Below are 22,697 nucleotides of genomic sequence, written 5' to 3' on the forward strand. Positions count from 1 at the left end.
AGACCATCGATGAGAGCAGATCTGTGCACACAGCGTACTGCGATCTGGCAAAATAAGGCCATTGATGAGAGCAGATCTGTGCACACAGCGTACCGCAACCTGGCAAACCAAGGCCATCGATGAGAGCAGATCTGTGCACACAGCGTACCGCGACCTGGCAAACCAAGGCCATCGATGAGAGCAGATCTGTGCACACAGCGTACCGCAACCTGGCAAACCAAGACCATCGATGAGAGCAGATCTGTGCACACAGTGTACCGCGACCTGGCAAACCAAGACCATCGATGAGAGCATATCTGTGCAGACAGCGTACCGTGACCTGGCAAACCAAGACCATCGATGAGAGCAGATCTGTGCACACAGCGTACCGCGACCTGGCAAACCAAGACCATCGATGAGAGCAGATCTGTGCACACAGCGTACTGCGACCTGGCAAACTAAGACCATCGATGAGAGCAGATCTGTGCACACAGCGTACCGCGACCTGGCAAACCAAGACCATCGATGAGAGCAGATCTGTGCACACAGTGTACCGCGACCTGGCAAACTAAGACCATCAATGAGAGCACATCTGTGTACACAGCGTACCGCGACCTGGAAAACCAAGACCATCAATGAGAGCAGATCTGTGCACACAGCGTACCGCGACCTGGCAAACTAAGACCATCAATGAGAGCACATCTGTGTACACAGCGTACCGTGACCTGGAAAACCAAGACCATCAATGAGAGCAGATCTGTGTACACAGCGTACCGCAACCTGGCAAAGGCTTTTGACACAATCCCACATTCAGGCATTACTGACAAACTTAGCAAACTGAATGTAAACTCCTTCGTTGTAGGATGGGGTGTGAACTGGCTCACAAACCGGACACACACACTATCAAAGTGGCTGACTCCACATCAACCAGCAGACCTGTTACCAGTGGGGTGCCACAGGGGTCAGTGCTGGGCCCTGTACTGTTTGGTATATACTTCTCAGAAGTTCAGGTCAAAACTAAAGGGCTGTGGCTGACCAAGTTTGCAGACAGCTGCAAACTAGGTGCAATCACTGAATCCCCAAACGATGTCAATATACTCCAGGATGGTCTCAAACAGATCAACGACTGGTGTATTAGTCACAGTCTCAAACTGAATGCAAAGAAATGCATCATCATTCCCTTCAGCACAAATAATGTCCCTTCACACTATCAAATCAACAACAATACCCTAAGTACCCATGAAGTGGTAAGGGACCTAGGATCAAAGGTTGACTGCGACCTTAACTTTGACCACCATGTGTCTACCACTGTAAGGAAGCTTTCCACATAGCTCATTTGATTAGTAAAAGCATCCCCTCGAGAGCAAAAGAAGTTATAACCTCCCCCATACTCAGCACTTAATCCGGCCCATAATTGAGTGTAACACCCCATTCGGTATGTACCGTACTAAGCACCTACAGCAACTAGAGAGAGACCTCAGATGTTTCTAACAAAGAAGATCAAGGGCCTTCAGCATGTGCCTTACATAGACTGACTAAAATCCCTGTCACTTTACTCCATATCATATAAACTTCTTAGGGGAGACTTATGCCTGGCCTACTGAGCAATCCAAGACCCAAACCTAATGAACTTACTGCATATCCATAAATCAAAAGGGTCTAGGGTTACCCATTCCTGGGACTTAAATATGGCCTGCAACTTAAATAAGACATGATGGAGGGACAGATTTATCTCTCAGCGACTGCCACAACTTTGGAACAGGCTACCAGTTCATGTGAAACAGAGCACCTATATGACACTGTTCAAGAGAAACCTGGATGAGTGGATGGGACACCATAAATTCTTACCAAGGATAGCACCCAGAACCCTTCTGAACGTGGGCAGTCATCACTAAATGCAATCATTGACTAGTACCTCTACAATATTACATTGGGTTGAAATGGCTAGGCTTGAAATGACATTCGGATCAATAGCCTAGTAAACTCCTATGATCCTATATTCTTAAGGAGAGGAGATGAGGCTTATCTGCACATTAGTGGCCATCTGACTAATGTGCTCACATGGTTGAATTGTAAATATCTTTCCATATCACTGTTGCAGCATTCATTACCTAAGGGACCTCCTGCCAAGGATAACCCAACATCCAGCCAGTGTACCAAAGACTTTACATCTTCTCACCATCATACATCAGCCATATGCTCCCCACCCAAGTTTAGGGCATAAAAGTGATGCAGTCATGCTGGACATATTTGCTGTCTCTCCAAAGGCCACAGTTGCGTGTCAGTCTGAATGCCCTTTACTGAACTGGTTTCTGCCAAGTCATTTACAAATAAGTACCCCATTGGGGTTCCTTTTTTACTGCCTTTATGTGTGTACTAAGGGTTCTTGTCATCCAGGAAATTAAAATGTCAGTGTTGGGGGGCAGATTCCCCATAAAGACCTTCACAAGCCGTGTTTGTTCTGCCTAGGTGCTTCACACGATCATACCTAGTGTTCCATTTGTCAGGCCTTTGTCCCCAAAATGCTTTACAAATGTCTGTCCTCTATTTGTCTTGAGAACCAACATTTCAAACTTTTGAACCAGGGTGCCAAGTCCGCCCATGCTGAGGTGCAGCCATCTCTTAAAAAGAAGACAGGGAAGTCTTAGTCTGATTCTGCTGCTGTCCAACCTCCACTGGGCATCTCTCAAGAGGTGAGTGAAGACCTCAAAAACCATCTGGTGCAGACATAGTTTCCTCTGCCACAACCCTATTGGAAGCTGGCATGAAACCATATTCTCAGGCAATACAAATGTCTATAGACAATATTGAAGGGGAACCACAGCTCATCATTTCAAAAGGACTTAGGGAGATTTCCCAGATTCTGGTGAGGGAAGAGTTCCCTGGTAGTCTTATCGAGTCTAGACATGGTTTCAAGCCTCCTAAGTTGGTCAAAGGGGACATCCCACTGAAAAGAAGCAGAAAGCTAAACACATTCCTCCCATTGCTAAGGACCCTCAGAGGGAATGACAGGCTTTTACTTGGGGCTTGTTCAATGCCCTGATGGCCTTAAGACCACCTCAGGGGGGGGGTCTGTTCCTGCTTCTCCTTCTCCTTAGTCCTCTTCTCCAGCTAAAAAGGCTAGGGAGTCTGATTCTTTAGATGAGGAAGGTGATTCAAGGGATGCTTCATTGGCTTCCTTTTCACAAATTATTCCTCTTTTATACTCTGAGTATAAGGAAGAGGATTCCTTGAGTTCTGACTCTGCCTTTAAGTAGTCATATTTTGAGGAGACAGTAGTTTGTATGATGGAGTATTTTAATTGGAACTGCTCACAAGTCTCTGATGTCCAAAAGAAGTATTATGAGCTGTTGTAGATGGAATCAGCTAAAGCTTCTGCTGTCCCTCTGTGTTGGATGCCTTTTTGGATACATTTGTAACTACTTCCTTGGCTCCTGATTCCCAATCTCTGGCCCCTAAGAAGCCTGACCATTTGTATAAAGTACCTGGGTCTTTAGGTATCCTTACAAGTGTCCTTCTTCAGAACCTACTGTAGTCTCTGTTTCTGTTGACAAGCCATCCAAGGTTTTGTACTCTTCCAAACACCTTCCTTCTGATAAAGACAACAGAGCTGCAAAGAGGTTGGGATGGAAAATGTATACACTTCTGCCACTTTGGCAGGTATGTTTTGGCCCTTTTGTCACATCTTTGGGGTGAAGCATCTGACCTTCCTGACACTGAAGAAAAGACTGCTGCCCTCTCCTTATTAAGTCCTTCTTCTCAGGCTGTCTGTAACTCTATCAAATGCAGTTATGATGTAGCTAATGCATCCTCTAGAGCTGCTGTTTCTGGTTCAGTTATGAGGTGGTAATCTTGGCTTTGCCTCCAGGCCTTACCTGATGATATTAAGGCCAAGCTCCAAGATGCTCCTTTGGATAGTCAGAATCTCTTTGATACAGCTACTGTTGACTTTTGAAGACTCTACAAGACAAAGGTAAAGTGATGCAGCACGTTAATCTTTGTTTCTCCAATACCCAAATTTCAGAGAAATTATCCTTCTAAGTCTACCTTTGTGCGTAGGCAACCTCATCAGCCTTCTAAAAGAAAGAGGATTCCTATGCATATTTTTGCTAATAAATCCACTCAGACTTCTAAAGCTCAAAAGCCTTCCTTTCAGGACAAGTCTGCCTCCATGTGACATATTTTCTCCCCTTCCCCTCGACCAGGTTTCTCTGTCTCTCAGGTTTCCCTGTCCCTCGCTGTCTGCCAACAGGTAACTTGAGACTTTTGGGTTCTGTCTATTATTTTTCATGGTTATATTATGGCATGGAAATCTCTTCCTCCCTTTTCAGGTCTTCTTCAACCTCTTCCAGACTAACTTCCTCATTTCTCTGGAATTCTGCAGGATTTACTGGATCAGGGCATCATTCAACCCATTCCAGTATCCCAAAGAGCAACAGGGTTTTACTCCAGAATGTTGCTAGTTCCCATAAAGGATGAATCCCAGAGACTATTCCTAGATATTTCCTTTCTAAATATCTGTGATTGCTTCCATTTGTATGTTTTCCCTGCAGACTCTTTATCCCTCTACTTCCACATGCTTTTCTGGTCTCCCTAGACGTAAAGGATGCCTCTCTTCATATTCCCATCCACCCTCTATTCAAGACATTTTTACGTTTCTCTGTCTCTTCCTCTCATTTTCAGTGTTCTGTTTTGCTCTTTGGTCTTTCTTTGGCTTCAAGGATGGTCACTAACTGTCTGGCCCCTGTTATAGTGTTTTACAGGCTTCAGGGAATCCAGATATTCCCATATTCTGCTCCTTCAGGCTCCCTCCCAATCCAGGCTTTTGCAGGATCTGAATTTCACCATGCTCCTTCTGCACAATCAGGAATTCACTGTCAGTCTCAAGAAGCTCAGTCTGACTCCTTCTCAAGACCACATTTTTCTGGGTTGCAAAATTTAAACCATTCCAAGGTTGGCTTCACTCCCTTCTTCCAAGGTTCTGTCTCTGCTAACCTACTTCAAGTCTCTATTTCCCCTTCCTCTCATTTCACCAAGGGAATTTCTCAGAGTCCTGGGGGCCATGTTATCTACCATTCATTCGCATGCTCCCCTTTACCAAGCTTCTTATGAGGAAACTTCATTGGCACCTAAAGATGGTTTGGCTTCAGCATTGCCACCCTCTGGAATTTCCAGTTCCCTTACTACCTTGTCTGAAACTCAAGTTGTACAGGTGGATTCAGCAGATCTCTCTCAGTCTGGTGTTGCCTTTCCAGACTCCTACCCCGTTCAGGAGCTATTCAGAGATGCTTCCGGTTTGGTGTGAGAAGTCTCTTCCAACAATCTGAGGGCTCAGGGTCTATGACCTCTTCATCAGAGTTCAGACCACATCAACAGAAAAGAAATGAGAGTGCTCATTCTTGCTCAACAGGCCTTCCATTCTCTCCAGGTCCTTTAAAGGTCTTTACAGGCAAGACCACATTCATGTGGCACATAGGTTCATAGGTTCATAGGTTGGTACTAGGCAATCGGCTCTAGGGCCTATACAACCCTAGCCATAACAATTCCCTGGCTATTTCTTCCCACACTATTTACTTCCCTGGACCCCTGTCTAGCAGGGAGACTGACATCATCCCCGGGGTGAATTTCCTTTCTCCCATCCAATCATCAAGGTTCCTTTTGAAGAGGGCCAAAGAGGCGCTCTGCTTGACATGTATGGGCAGTCTATTCCAGAGTCTGGGGAGTCTCTGGGTCAGGAACCTATCCCTCCAGCATGTTTTGTTTATTGTGATGACAAGATTTAGATCCCTGGAGCGTGTGGCTCTGAGGGACTGGGATTTCTTTAAATGTAGCATGTCCAACAGCTCTGGGTTTGACGTGGCCTTGTATGTTAAGCATCAGCAAACAAGTGGACACAAGGTATTTTCTTCTTTGCAGACCAGCCCTTCAGACCTGAGCATACCTCTCAACCACTTAGAGCAATAAATCTGGCAAAGCCATAAAAGAAAGTGGGACAAAGGCCCAAAAATAGGGACAATTTTTAAATATTGCTCTTACAAACTTAGAAAGTTGATAGAATAACACATTTTGCATTAGCATGAATTTTCTGAAGAGTATGAAGTCTGAAACTCAAATGTCTGTCATTATTTTCTAACTTTAGTCTTTAATGATTTGCCACTAATTTTCTAAAAGAAACCCCACAGATTTATGAAAAATGGACCAAAAATATGAAGCAAAAATCTGGACATTCTGTGAAAATCTGTACAGTTGAAAGGTATGGGCCTGGGATTCGGCTATCCGCCAACAGATAATTCTTTAATTAGTTTATGTTTCCTCAGAATACAACCTTGTTTCAGACTCTCTGAGCAGATCCTGAGCATAATCTCACAAATGGATACTTCATAGAGAGATTTTTCTGGACATTGTACATCTGTGGAGTATTCCTCAAGTGGATCTTCTTACCTCGCCTCTGAATAGACAACTTCCTTTGCTTCTGTTCCAGATTCCCAAGTCCTCTGACTTGGAAGATGGACACCATATCATTTTCTTGGAAGGGGATGTTTCTGTATGTTTACCCCTTCTCTTCCTCTACTTCCCAGGGTGCTACCCAAGATTAGAAGGGACTGTCCAAGAATCTTGCTGGTGACTCCCTTTTGGCCTAGACAGCACTGGTTCCCCTTTGTCTTTCACCTGGACAGGAGCAATTATCACAACTTACCTGACCGGATGGATCTTGTCACACAAGACAAGAGGTCTCTCATTTATTCTACCTTGTCTACCCTTCAGTTGACACTTTGGGTGATAGGATTTTGATCCTATTCAGACATCACTTTTCTGAGGATGTCCTTAGGGTACTGCAAGAGGCCAGAGAATCTCCTACCAGAAAATTCTATATGACTAAATGGAAGAGATTTTCTGTTTGGTGTCTGAAACATTACCAGGATCCCGTATCAGAGTATAGGCAAAGGGAAATAAATAGGGGGGGTCATAAACGAAAGACCAGCACTGGTAGAGTTTTTAGTAGAATCTAGAACAGAAGCTGACATTAAAAAAGGAATAATTAGTACAGCATATAAAATATTGCATGATAACTATAAGAATCAATAAGAGAAGATTAGAAAGGATTGGAAAGAGAGACTGGATAAGCAATTCACAAAGAAACAATGGGAGGATATATATATATATATGTCTCCCAAATATGCAACAAAATATAGAAGATTTAGGATTTTTTGCCTGGAAATGTTTGCATAGATATTTTTATGCACTAAGTAGACTCCAGAAAAAATTTCCTCAGGCAGACAGCAAATGTTGAAGGTGTGACAGGGAAGAAAGAGGTAATTGGGAACATATTTTCTGGGAGTATGGTGAATTGGTGGACTTTAAGGATTCCCTGTGGGATGCACTGTAGGAGATGCCGGGTAGGCAGATTGGTCTGATGAGGGAGATGACTTTTCTCAGCTATGATACAGAATCAGAATTGCCTAGATATGGAAATGCCTTCCTGTGTCTAATTATGGTGTCTACCAAAAAAGCAATTACTAGAAAATGGAAATCAAAATATAAACCAACTATTCTAGAAGTAGTAAATATAGTAACAGAGATAAAACAACTGGAATTGAGGTCTTTAGAAAAGGCTAGGAGCAAACTACATAGGAAAAATGGGAATTGTGGGAACAACGCATATAAGGGAGCAATGAAGTTTAAAAGGTGGCAGGAGTTAACTGAGTTATGTAATGTCTGACTGAAAAAGATTGGGTAGATTATAACTGATGTATAATGTTTGCAGTTGGGAGTGTGTCAGTATAGTTTGTGATGTAAAATGCTTACAACTAGGATTGTGTTGATGTGATTTGTTTTCATTTATATAAATGTATGATTGCCTATGTAGTAAATGATGATTTAATACAGATGTTTCCTGTTTTAAAAAAGGCAGGAATTGAATAATGTATTTAATGTTGCTTAGGTATATGATATATAGCAATGTATGTGAAGTAAAATGTTTGTTATGTTAATTATTTAGTGATTACTTTTATATGAATGTAAATTTGCCTATGTCACAAGTGATAATTCAATAATGGTATTGTCACCTCACAGCAAGAGGTTCTCCAGTTTGATTCTCAGCTGGAGTGCCTTCTGTGCAGAGTCTGCATGTCCTCCCTGTGTTTGTGTGGGTTTTCGCCGGCTGCTCCTGTTTCTTCCCATGTTCTGAAGACGTTGCATCTGGAGTGTTTCTCCCCAGGCCTCTGCTAATAATCGGCTTTGTTCCAAGTCAGAATTTTCCAGTTAACAAATGTTAAACAAATAAATAAACTTATTTTATTTATTTATCATTTGTTAACTTGGAAAGAAGCAAATTTTCAACGGAGGCCTAGGGAGAACGCTCCAGACATGTCTTTGTAATGTGGGAGGAAACTGGAGCACCCAGAGGAAGCCCCCACGAATGCAGGGAGGGCATGCAGACTCCACACAGAAGGCACCTCAGCTGAGAATTGAACCAAAGAACCTCTTGCTGTGAGGTGACAATGCTACCGCTGCACCACTGTGCCGTCCATAAATACATAAACAAACAAATAATAAATAAATATCAGGTTGCAAAGTTAATGTGATCAGTCCTGAAGCAGTGGCAGTCAACTGTGTTCCTACATATGAGTTAGAAACTGAGTACCACAGTTATGGGGATTTGCCAAACTGAATATCTGGAGGTCTGGATTATGCAAAAATGTGATGAGTCACCTCAGGAATCTTGGGATCAGGTGAAGGGTAAGATCCAAAATCTGATTAGAAAATGCCAGTGGATGTAGTAGCCATATGACACAGAACTCAGGTTACTAAAATGTTTGTAGTCCTCTCAATACTTTGTGCTGCCCAGTTATTTATCTATGAGCCAGGCAGGAAATATTGGGCCAGGCTAACAGGGCAGTGTATAAGGTTTATACAGGAGAGCAAGAGGGTGAGAGTCAAATGGTGAAAGATTATTGGAGATACAAGTCAAGGAGGGTTGGCGGTACCATATCCAACCATTCATCCACACCCCCTTTTCCCATGTTTACACATGGGGTCAGGGTGCCACCACAAAAGTGACAATCATCCAGAGCCAATATATCCCAGAATATTTTAGATCAGCACAGATGAAGGGGGTTGTTAGGGTAATTAATACTCACTTTGATGCTAAATGGAAGGCATTACTTTTGGGGGGTAGTGATATTGCTCAAGAAGTTATAGGATCGATAGCGCTTGGGGTTGGAGAACTGGAAGGAAAAACATGTGTTGCTTTGGATGACTTGCTTGGGATATTAAGAAGCACATTCTGATTACCAGAATATAAGGAAAAGAAATTTGAGGTTTGGCCTATCAGGATGGGAGTCCCATCAGAGCCCTTGAAGACACAGAAAATGGTGGCTGAGTAGGAGAGCATTCTGTTATTGGGATGATTTAAGAAATAAAGGATAAAGGATGAGTCGGATAAAATGAGGCAGGAGTATGAGCTGAGGAATGAAGATTTGTTAGTGTTCAGGGAAATTTATGATACTTGTGTGGAATATGAAAGAATATCGAGAGAGAAAAAGAAACATCCGTGTTTGTAACCATTATTCAAGAGGAAAGAAGTAGACAGATAAACAAAGATGGGATGATTGGAAAAATTTATAGGACATTAATATCAGACAGATGGAAAATAAAGTATCTGAAAAGACTACTAGAGGAAAGGTGTTGCAGACTGAAATATCAGCGGAAGGATGACTGTAAATATGCAGCATCCTGAAATGGGCTTCAAGAGCAAGAAAGGTTAGATTATTCAGATGGAAATGTCTCTGCGAGTATTTTTATACACCAGATATGTTAAACAAGATGTACACACTAACAGACTGGAGATTGGGCCCATATTTTCTGGGAGTGTGATAAATTAAGTAAGCACAAGTTGGATGTAGAAAAACTATGGAGGGAATAATGGGGGGTGGTTATAGTCTGAGTAAAACACATTTCGTATTAAGCTTGCTGGGATATATGACTTAAAGAAGGGAAATAAAAGCAAAAGGGGGTCTAATTATGATCCTAATGATGTGAAAAAAGGAATAACAAAATTATGGAAGAGTGAACTGGAACCACGTATAACTATGGTGTATTAATTATTGCAGCAACCATACAGTGTTGTACCCTCTCATATCATGTATAGTAAATTTTAATTATTGAAACATATTCCTTAAAGCAAACATTACATTCTCTGATAAAACAAATTTATTTTACTGCTCATAGTGTTGCAATCATCACGTCTTTATTTGTAAACTTCTACCTTCCTTAATATGTAGTAGGGTCATCAGCAGCTTTCTGCCTTTAAACCATGCTTTTCCATAAGATGTCAGTATTTGTTTTGTATCATAACATTTTGTAAGAAACAGATTAATAATAATTAATAATATACTCAGTTTCTTGTGTACAGTCATGTCTCATGTCGATCTGTGTACATGTTCTTTGCTTTAAAAATATATCCATACGGGAAAAATGAAAGTAGATATGGAGGATGCCAACTAAGGCCAAAAAAATTGACAAACAGCATCATCAGCTTACTTACAGATGTGTAAATATTGTGCCATACACATTACATTATTTCTTTTGTCAGAAGATACAATTATAAGCTTTGCATTGTTACATAACCTCTAAAACTTTCCACTGATTTTGTGTTAGATTGTAGCTAATGCATTCTTAATTGTCAAAAAGCTTAAACAGTTCTTCAACCTGAAAATAATTAAGTATGAAAAAAAAATTGTTAATAACATTATTAAAAAATAGAGGTATAAAATTACTATCATTTTCCTATACCTGCCAGGTCTTAAGCTGTTCCCCCTATTTGTTTTGAGTCAGTTTACTCCCCACTCCCGGCATGCTGGTGACAACTGATGAGAAGAAGCAATTACCTGGGAACACTTACTGGAATTTATGTCCTTGTTTGTATCCATTATTGTGAGCATTAAAGGTATTTCTATTAAAGCCCTTACCGACCCCCTGTACCTGATTTGAACAGGAGCCTACTGCACCTCCCATATAAGTGAGTGCTGCTACCCACCCACTCACTAATGAGACTTAATTTCACAAGTGTGGTAAGCCAAGCCCACATCCCCATTAAATGATGCAACTTTCTCACCTGCAAGCCTCCAATTAAATGTGACAAAGCAGTAAAGCAGACCACCACCCCCTCCCCAGAGACAGTCAAGCTAACACCAGCCACTTATATCTTTCCGCACCTAGTTCTTCCAAGACTTAGTCAGGGAGGGCTTTACCCCTCTTCACCTCAGAGCCAGACTTTTGAAAGTTCTAATTTAGCATGTCTACTTTCTCATGTGGTGGTGCTGTGGTAGCGTTGTCGCCTCACAGTAAGACACTATCCGGTTCGATTCTCAGCTAGAGCGTCTTCTGCGTGGAGACATGCGTGAATGGGCGTGCCTTCATTGAAGGTTGTGCGTCAGGGCTGGTAACTCGGCACGTAAAAATCAACTACCAATCATTAGCGGACCGGAGTTCCACTGTGGCGACGCCTAACCGAAAGCCAAAAGATACAACAACAACACAACAACTTTCTCACAATATGGAAAAGCAGGGATTAAAAAAGTATTTTCATTCCAACACTGAATAAGTGCTTTGAATTTAGAAACTCTTCAAAGAGCAACAAGCAATAAAAATGCATGCATTTATATGCTTTTGGATTAAAACGTCATTAAAATAATTACACATTCAGGTGTTAGGATAAAGCTTGCTACTGTATTGCTTACTTAAATAACATTACTTATCCACTGAGATATTAGACCAAAGCTTGCCAAGACATTTCTTTATTTAATCTGGTTTAATTTCTTCAAGGCTTTTGGGTTTCTAGAACCATGATGGGAATGGACCCCATTCTTAAGTCAAAGTATGATTAAAGTTCATGACATTAGTATTGTTTCAGTCTTCACAGTTAGCCAGAAGTGCTCTTTGCAGCATCCACCATGTACAGAGAATTGACTCCTTCTATGGAGTTACATGTATCGGCAACATATCTAAATATGACTGTAAATTCTTTTTTGTAAGTCCTGTTGCTCCTAATACTATTGGAACTGTCTGTGTATCCTTCCTCCACATTGCCCACAATGCGCCCAGTAATGACTCCGTCTACAATTCGTATGGAGTTACATATATCGGTAACATATCTAAGTTATAAGACCCATTGCTCCTGCTACTATTGGAACTGTCTGGGTATCCTTCTTCCACATTGCCCTTGTTTCTGCCTGCAAATCCTGGTATTTTATGACTTCATGTTTCTCTGTACGTAATATACTGTAATCACTGGGTGTAGCAGTTTCAGTGATCGATGCTACTTTTGTTTTCTTTTCATGGACCACTATAACTAGTTTTCTTGCATTTATTTTTTGAATTGTTGATAATGGGTGATCCCATGTGATGCAAACTTCATAATTTTATATAATGCTTTGCAGCTCATGTTTCCAATGTTTATCAGCTACTTCATTATTGTAATGTTTGCACAATTCCCGATGCAATAGTCTTGCCACATTATTATCCCTTTCAGTATACAGGCCCTCTGTCATTAGTGTATCACACCCAGTAATAAGATGTGCGACTGTTTCCAGTTCTGTTTTACAGAACCTGAATTTGTCTGTTTCTCCCACAGCTTCAATGAACTTTGTAAACCAACATATATGTAGTCCGCTATCCTGGGCCACCAATATTAACCTTTCATCCTTTGGTTTAAATTCACCTCTCCTTAACCATTCCTATATCACATACTGATTGACATGAGGTCGTTCCAGGAGTTTTCTGTACTTGCAACTATATTTTCCACATTTCTTGCCTTCTCCTTATATTCTTTCTTTTGCTTTTTGACACATTCAGTTGCTACCTGATTTCTGTCTTCTGGTTGAATTTCCATTCCCGCTTGATACTGATATGCTTCTGCTGAACTAAGCAGGGAAGTCATCTTAGAATTGTTCTCCTCATGTTTAAAACTTTCACTATGTTTGGATCTGGTGAAGTCAGCAGATATGTATGCAGTCCTACGATTGCAGATCTATATATGTAATCAATTTTGAGGAGGCCCATACCTCCTTCAGAATAAGGAATATACAACCTTGGTATACACTGATTTTTATATATCATTGATAAACATCAAGCATTTTTCTTGTTTTCCTGTCCAAGTGATCAGATACCTTTTGGGGCCAATCAGTCACCCCAAAACTGTAAGTTAGAACAGGAAGAGCAAATTGGTTTATAGCTTGGACTTTGCTCCTAAATGTCAAGGTTGTTTTCAGTAGTAATTTAAGTCTTCTAAAATATTCCTTACTGAATTTTGTTCGCATTTGTTCATGCTTTATTGTTGATCCTTCATCAATTCCCAAATATTTATACACGCCCTCTTGCTCAAGTTCTTTTATATCACATTCTTCTCCCAAACTGATGCCTTCTTGGTGCTGCAGCTTTCCTGTTTTAAATGTTGCTTTTGCACATTTATCAATACCGAATTACATTCTTATATCACCTGAGAAAGTTTTAACCACTTGCAGTTGTGCTTTTAGTTTCTTATCTGATGAACTGTACAGTTTCAAATCATTCACAAAAAGATGAGAAGTCTTTACACTTAGTTGTTTTCTGGGAGCCAAATTGTAACCATGACCTAATCTGTTAAATAGACAACTTAATGGGTTAACGCAACACATAAGAGTAGTGGTGACAGACAGTCACCCTGGGATAGCCCCCTTTGAATTTGTATCCAAGACCATGGGATAATAATTTGTCCTTTATCATGGCTTAGCTTCAGAGTGGTTTGCCATAGTTTCATGGTCACTCTAATGTAATCGATCAATGTAGGTTGTATCTTGTACATGTGGAAGCACTCCTTTATCCATGTATGTGGGATGCTATCAAATACTTTTTTGTAATCTATCCATGGCATACTTAGATTCTTCCCCCTTTTTACAATTCTCCGTTACTTTATTTTACTACAAATTATCCTTTATATGATATATATATATATATATATATATATATATATATATATATATATATATATATATATATATATATTTATTTATATGATATGACTCTTTTGTTAGTCTCTTGTTCTATTGTCATGGTTGAGTTTTCTTCTAAATGACTATAAACTCTGCTGGCATTAATTACAGTATATAGTTTATACATCGTTGGAAGGCAAGTTATCAGTCTATAATTTTAGGATAGCAGGGTCACTCTTAGGGAGAGGTATCAGTTTTCCTTTTGTTTACCAGGTTTGTGTCTATTTGGGATGTGAATATAAGTAGTTCTTAGTCAGGGCTAAATCTTCATGTAAAGATGTTAATACTTTAAGCCAGAAGTTAGGTACTGCTTCTGGGCCTTGTGTTTTCCATTTGCTTTTCTTAATTTTGTTTCAGTTTCTCCAGCTGTTATTTAATTCTGTTTCATAACCTGTACATTTGAACTTCTTACTGTTTCTTTTACTTCTTCTATCCATTCAGCATCTTTGATATGTTCGACAGGGTCTTCATCGATATCAACAAAGTGCGTCTATTTCTTCTTTTTTGGTGGTGTTTCTGTTCCTTTTGCTTTGTCTTCCAATTCTCTATAAAACTTCTTTTGGGTCATCAATGCATTGCTTATTTTGAACTTTTCCTTTACATATTTATCTACATCTCTTCTAAGTTTTTCTTCCTGTGCTGATATTTTTAGTTTATTATTTGGAATAGTGCACAGTAGATCCTGGTCTGTTCTGATACTGCGCATTGATTTTATCACATCTATCTTTCTAAGTAGTTTTGTTGATCTATCCCCTCAACTATACTCTTCTAACAGTGACACTTCTTGTCTTAATTGCTTTATAGTTTTCTCTGTTCGATGCTTTTAATGATGTTGTTTGATTTCTTCCCATCCCTTCCCTTATTGCTTTATGTTTTTATGGTAAGACTTTATCTGTTATTAATTTAGCTGTACAGTAATGTATTCTACTTCTGAATGTATAATAGTCTAGATTACTGTATTTATCTGTTTTATCAGACTTCTAACATTTTGGGTCTTATTGACTTTCTGTAATCTATTTCTTTCATTGATCTTAATATGTCTATCGTTCTCTATTAACTCAAGCAACTCTTCCATTAGATCATTTTCTTGTAAACTGAGGACACATTATTTTCTCTCTGCTTCCTGCGCGCATTCTACAGAAAGTTCCAGAATATCTTCCTCTGCTATATTCTCTTCAGTTTCATCCTGTGTCATCCATTGCTCTTTCATATGGGAATTCACTAGTCTATCATTCCACAACATTGACTGCATCAGAGTTGACACAGTTTTCTATTCCTTCCCTTGCTGTGCAACTCCAGCTGAACTTTTGTACTGGTTTCCTATGGAAGGCTCCAGAGTATCTTCATGAAGCAAGTGATCTGACGCTTTCTGTTCCACATTTCTCCTTAATTTGGGAACTCATTGTTCCTACATGCTGTGACGTTACCAGAGTTGGATTTTCTGCACTAAATGTTTACTTCACAGGTAATCCATAACTTCAGTTTCTATTTCAACTTCTCCGTTACTAATCCTCTTTTCTACTTTTCCCCTGTGTTTTCTTATTTTTTTGTGTTGTGAAATTTTCCATATCTGGATACCTTTGCCTGTATTTCACTTGAAGTATCTTTGGTGCTCTGCTTTTGTATTGGTTAGTTTTGCTTCCTCCTTTGCATAAATATTGCACCATGTTAAATCTCTTTCTCTTTCCCATGTCCATATTTCTTCTTCAGATGAGTTTCCTCCCACATCCCAAAGACATGCTGTAGGTGGATTGAGATGTTTCCCGCTCCACCTGTTTCTGCTTACTTTGGGGACTTGTTCCTATCATGCTTTGATATAATCTATTTTAGTTATTCTACACTAAATCCTTCACTTCACTGCACAGCTTCTATTTGTTTAACTTCCACTTTACTAATCTTCTATTCTACATTCCCCTTTTGTGAGCTTACTTTTTGTATTGTGATTTTTTCCTTATCTGGGTGACTTCTCTACAAATATCTTTGGAGTTGCTTTTTTGTATTGATTAATTTGACTTTCTCCTTTGCAAACATATTGCACTATATCAGATTCTTTTCTTTTCCATGTCCATATTTCTTTTTTATACCTTTTAAAAATCTCTAGGGTTTGTTCTTTATATTTTCACATGTCCTTGTTTCTTCCTTTTCCAAGTGGCCCAAAGTTTCTTTCTCTATATAATGCCTTTCATGGATCTGTTGTATTAATGAACACAGATTTGCATTTTAAGCTTTTGACAGATTTTCTGGTACAAGTATTTTTATTTCCTCAAATTTCTCTTTTAATCTTTTTGAATATCTTCTACCTGGAAATTCTGGGTTTATTGCATAATAATAATAATAGTACATAACACCTTCCTTATCCCCAGTAGTCTATTCTATTAGCTTTGTGGCTCTTTTTTGTCCTGTCAATTTTTGTGTTTTTTTGTGGACCACTACTTCCTTCTGCAACAGGGAGAACAGCTTCCTCCTGATCCTGGTCTAAGCTAACTGTATGAATGTTTCCCTGTCTTCAGGATTCCATGCTCTCATTTTTTTCCAGTCCTGGCAGAAGTGTGTGTACCAGGATTGAATGCTTTTTTGTCCTGGGGCATATGCACTCAGCTGTCTTTTTTATTTTTTTAACCTACCTCTGTTCCTGATATATGCTATATAAAATACTGTCTGCATATCAGTGTTATCTTGGTAAGATTTTGTGAAAACAGAGTTCACCACGTGAAGGTACTCACCAAGACTTGAGGAAGAATTCAGTTCCAGCACTGCTACTCTCCTTTTCTTGCGGATTTTATCATCTCTCCATTCAGACCCCTATTTAGGGCAAATAATGTAGCACAATGTTTTAATGGTTTACCTTTACATGTGGTATTGCACACAGGTGACCGACAATTGTTCGAAAGACAGTTTGCAAGGTTTGCAAACGTCAAACAGAAGAAGGTTTGAATGTGCAATGAGCAAATGCACAGTGAGATTCGCTCATTGCACATTCGACATTCTGGGGCAGATTGCACTATAGTGGGGAGTTGGAAATGGTTCCTTTCCCCACTGTAGTGCGATCTCGGAGTTAGAATAATAAAGTAGGGGGGGTGCAGGGGGGCTTGCCCCCCTGCATTACACTTTATCTAATTTTGTTGTCGACATTTATGTTCAAAACTCAGCGAATCGGCTGTTCGATTTGCTGCTTTTCGAACATTAACAACTGTCACTGTTTCCAGATTCGTCTTTTCAATGTGACTATAGTAATACTCGCACAAGTGTGATTTGAGATTATAAAGGTAAACCTGTTTTAATATGGTTCATCATGGATACTTGTCTAGTTTCAGTTTATTTTGTCATGAGATGTATTTGGTTTTGTATTATCTTCTCTGTTAAATATAGGAATACTCTGTTAAACATCTGGAGGCTGTTTACATACTAAAGTCTTATGCACTTGCCCCCAAAGGGTTAAATAAAGAATGGTCTTGGTAAAATTTTGTCTTGCATCTGATCGCATAAGTATTTAATGTTATTTAATCACAGTATTTAAATATTTGTAGCTTTATTGCTTGTTCCTCTTTGAAGTGTTTCTAAATTTCAAACTTTTGCAGTCTTGGGGAAAAAAAATTTGCACTTACATGAATTCTGTTTACTTTATATTTCACTTCTTCAACTTGAACTTGGATTTGTGTTTTTACTGATAAAAAGTATCTGTCAGACTCAGACTGCTTGGTGTACCTAGTTCTTGCATAACATCAGAACAATTTTCATTTTATTATGGTGAAAACTTAATGTGATGCAATTTATATGTAAGTTTGAAAGAATTTGTTTATTAACACACATACACTGTATTGACTTACAATTTCCTGCATGTAGCAAGACAAAAAGAGTTGCAACTTGATTTTCTTGCTTAAATTTTACAACCTTGGTGTGTTCTGTTTGCCTCTCTACAAGGAAGTTACTGGGGCAGTAGAAGCAGTTGTATGGCTTTTAATAAAAAAAAAAAAACGTTTTATGTGCTGGCATAGGTGGTTGTCATTTTTTATTTTAGTTAAAGTCTAATTTGTTGAAATATCAGCACATTAACTTACCACTCATTTTGGAACCAGTTTTCTGCACACACACACAAAAATATGCATCTGTTTCTGCTGATGAGCTTTCCTTACTTGTAATATAATACATAATATAATATTATACATTATTATTATATATTCGGTGGCCGCGGTGGTGCAGAGATTAGCATTGCCATCTCACAGCAAGAGGTTCTCCGGTTCAAAGGGGTGGGGTGCCTTCTGTGGGGAGTCTGCATGTCCATAAGCAGGACAATGTAGTATGAAACAAACCAAGCAATGCTGATACTGAACAAGTGTTTAATAAAACAAAGCTTTCAGGTCAAACAAACCCTTCATCACTGATGAAGGGTTTGTTTGACCTGAAAGCTTTGTTTTGTTAAACACTTGTTCAGTATCAGCATTGCTTGGTTTGTTTGACCTGAAAGCTTTGTTTTATTAAACACTTGTTCAGTATCAGCGTTGCTTGGTTTGTTTGACCTGAAAGCTTTCTTTTATTAAACACTTGTTCAGTATTAGCATTGCTTGGTTTGTTTCATACTACATCTAGTCTTGGTTTTATGAACTAAGCTTTGTTCTGCAACTGTTTGGCTTTTTGAGAATTGCATAAGCAGGACAAGACCAGGCAGTACGGGATTAACAAAGGCCAGTTTAAAAAGTGATGATGACACCAAAGGGAAAACTTGGGGATGGACCCCCAACATAGAGTGGCTGTGACTATATGGCTCCCGTTCCACTCGCGCTAAAGTTCTCATCCCTTTCCATCCCCTCTCACTCTCACAACCAAAGTGGCAGGCAGGCTGTCTCTGTATCTCTTAGCAAGATAGTCTGTCACCAAGGACTCTTAGTCTATCACCAAGGAATCTTAGTCGTTACAAATTATCAAAAGGAGATACAAGATTTGATGACAGAATCCTCCTTAACCAGAAGGTATTCCTCAGATCCTAGAAGACCAACAAACCTATCATTATGGTGCTTCTTCAACAGGGAGTCATTAAGTCAGTTCCCCCAGTAGAGCTAAGTCAAGGATTTTATTCAAGACTCTTTCTTGTTCCAAGGAAAGAAAGAAGGAAGACACCTGGAGACCAATCCTAGAACCGTTAAAGCTGAACATCTTTTGAAAGTACCCAAATAAAAGATGTTTGCTTTACATAGACCCTGTCACCCCACATACACCACATAATCCACTGATGTCTCCTGATCTCAAAGGCACTTATCTCAATATTCCTATCCAGGGGAGCTACAAACACCACCTCAGGTTGTGTGAAGGGGAGGTTGGCATTATCAGCTTACATATTTGACCGTTGATTTATCTACTACATCCAGGGTATTCAAAAAATGCCTGGCTTCAGTAGTTACAGTATGCAGAATCAGGGTCATCCATATCTCAAATACTCGGATGATTGTCTCATCCAGGCAACCTCCCAGGAGGTGGTAAACAGGGACCTGTCATTCTCCATGAATCTCTTTCACAGTTTGCAGGTCACACTGAACTCCACCCCATCCCATACACAAATCCCTCCTGAATCCATTACAGAAGATAACTTTTCTGGAGTCACTTGTAGACACCAACCTGCAAAAAGCCATCCTTCCTGTGGGCAGAGTGGAAGTCTATCACTATTTCATTTTTCAGACATGAAACAAATTATGATAAAAGTGTATCTCAGAGCTGAAAGATACCTGGTCTCCTCCACTTCCTGTGGTTCCCTTAGACAGGTTACATTGTATTTATTTAAAATTTGTTGACTGGGAAAGTCTGACTATGACAGAGACTATTTTCAGCAAAGGCCTGGAGAGCAACACTCCAGATGCATGTCTTTGGAATGAAGGAGGAAACCCACATGAACACATGGAGGACATGCAGACTCTGCTCAGAAGACACCCCAGCCGAGATTCGAACCAGAGAACCTCTTGCTGTGAGGTGACAATGTTAACTGCTGCATGACTGCGCTGCCCAATATGAGATATATATTACATATACATATGAGAAAACTACTGCTGAATCTAAAATCCACATATATCCAATACTCCCATGCCCTGGAAATTACAATTTATATCCTTCCATGCATAGCAAAAGAGTTTCTTTGGTTGTCCCAGCAGAACAGACTCAAAATGGTGCTCCGCTTTACATGGGAGGAGCCCAACCAGACCATTACATTGATGGCTCAGACATAGCTTGGGAGGCATTCAGGCAGAATTTTAAGGAGCAGAGACATTGGAGTACTTTCCAAAAGACACAACATACGAACATCAAGGAAATTGCCTTGATACAGGGACACAGAGCTCTCAGTCAGGATAGGAAGGACAGCACCATACAGGCAGTACCAGGCAATACCACAGCAATGTGACACATCAACAAGATAAGTGTGCACGATCCTACAGCCTTTGCAGACTAGCAGTGAATGTCTGGGAAATGGAAGGTCAACACAAGTTGACCTTCAAGGACAGTGTGTACATATTATCATAACAAAACACAGTGGCGGATCAATTAAAATCAAAGACAGACCTACGTGAGTGGATGCTAAACATGGATATCTTTCTATAGCTGGTGCATAAGTTGGGTGTTCTCCGGGTAGACACATTTTCAATGCAGGACAACAAACAAACTAAGTAAATCTGCTCAAGAGTCCTTTGCAAAGTCGTTTGGGTGATAGACACTTTCTCCATAGATTTGACAGGTCTTTATCTCTATATATTAATTCAAATTACCTTGCTCCCCAGGGTGACCCAAAACATAAGGAGAGGGTTGCCCAGGATGATAGCACCCTATTGTCCTAGATAGCATTGGGTCTCCTTGATTATGGAACTGTCTAATCGAAGCACCAAGTGCTGCAAACAATGGTGTCACTTTGGAGTCAATCAGAGGGGTCCATAATACACCTCATCTTGATGACACTGAACTCACTGCATGAATCGGTCCATCCTGATGTCCTTCCAGGCCAGTACTTGAAGGACTTGCACAAAATAATTATGGAGGCAAAAAAAGCCAACCACTAGGAAATGTTACATATACAAGTAGAAAAAGTTTCCCTACTGGTACCAGGGTGGAAGACAGGACTCAAAGATAGCAAGTATTCTTCTCATCCTCTCAATATTTCATTGAGTTCTTTGGAGTAGGCTTGACCTATACTTCAGTCATAGCTCACCTGTCAGCCACTTTAGCCTTCCTTCCTGTAAGAGAAAGAATGATACATGAGATAGACCAGTAAAGCAATTCTTCAAGGAGTTGTGTACCTCAGACCATGACATAGACCAGTAAAGCAATTCTTCAAGGAGTTGTGTACCTCAGACCATGACATAGACCAGTAAAGCAATTCTTCAAGGAGTTGTGTACCTCAGACCATGACATAGACCAGTAAAGCAATTCTTCAAGGAGTTGTGTACCTCAGACCATGACATAGACCAGTAAAGCAATTCTTCAAGGAGTTGTGTACCTCAGACCATGACATAGACCAGTAAAGCAATTCTTCAAAGAGTTGTGTACCTCAGACCATGACATAGACCAGTAAAGCAATTCTTGAAGGAGTTGTGTACCTCAGACCATGACATAGACCAGTAAAGCAATTCTTGAATGAGTTGTGTACCTCAGACCATGAGATAGACCAGTAAAGCAATTCTTCAAGGAGTTGTGTACCTCAGACCATGACATAGACCAGTAAAGCAATTCTTCAAGGAGTTGTGTACCTCAGACCATGACATAGACCAGTAAAGCAATTCTTGAATGAGTTGTGTACCTCAGACCATGACATAGACCAGTAAAGCAATTCTTGAAGGAGTTGTGTACCTCAGACCATGACATAGACCAGTAAAGCAATTCTTGAAGGAGTTGTGTACCTCAGACCATGACATAGACCAGTAAAGCAATTCTTCAAGGAGTTGTGTACCTCAGACCATGACATAGACCAGTAAAGCAATTCTTCAAGGAGTTGTGTACCTCAGACCATGACATAGACCAGTAAAGCAATTCTTCAAGGAGTTGTGTACCTCAGACCATGACATAGACCAGTAAAGCAATTCTTCAAGGAGTTGTGTACCTCAGACCATGACATAGACCAGTAAAGCAATTCTTCAAGGAGTTGTGTACCTCAGACCATGACATAGACCAGTAAAGCAATTCTTCAAGGAGTTGTGTACCTCAGACCATGACATAGACCAGTAAAGCAATTCTTCAAGGAGTTGTGTACCTCAGACCATGACATAGACCAGTAAAGCAATTCTTCAAGGAGTTGTGTACCTCAGACCATGACATAGACCAGTAAAGCAATTCTTCAAGGAGTTGTGTACCTCAGACCATGACATAGACCAGTAAAGCAATTCTTCAAGGAGTTGTGTACCTCAGACCATGACATAGACCAGTAAAGCAATTCTTCAAGGAGTTGTGTACCTCAGACCATGACATAGACCAGTAAAGCAATTCTTCAAGGAGTTGTGTACCTCAGACCATGACATAGACCAGTAAAGCAATTCTTCAAGGAGTTGTGTACCTCAGACCATGACATAGACCAGTAAAGCAATTCTTCAAGGAGTTGTGTACCTCAGACCATGACATAGACCAGTAAAGCAATTCTTCAAGGAGTTGTGTACCTCAGACCATGACATAGACCAGTAAAGCAATTCTTCAAGGAGTTGTGTACCTCAGACCATGACATAG

The sequence above is a fragment of the Protopterus annectens genome, chromosome 3.part1 (assembly GCF_019279795.1).
Source record: "Protopterus annectens isolate FY-2018-M chromosome 3.part1, PAN1.0, whole genome shotgun sequence".
Classification (NCBI taxonomy): Eukaryota; Metazoa; Chordata; order Ceratodontiformes; family Protopteridae; genus Protopterus; species Protopterus annectens.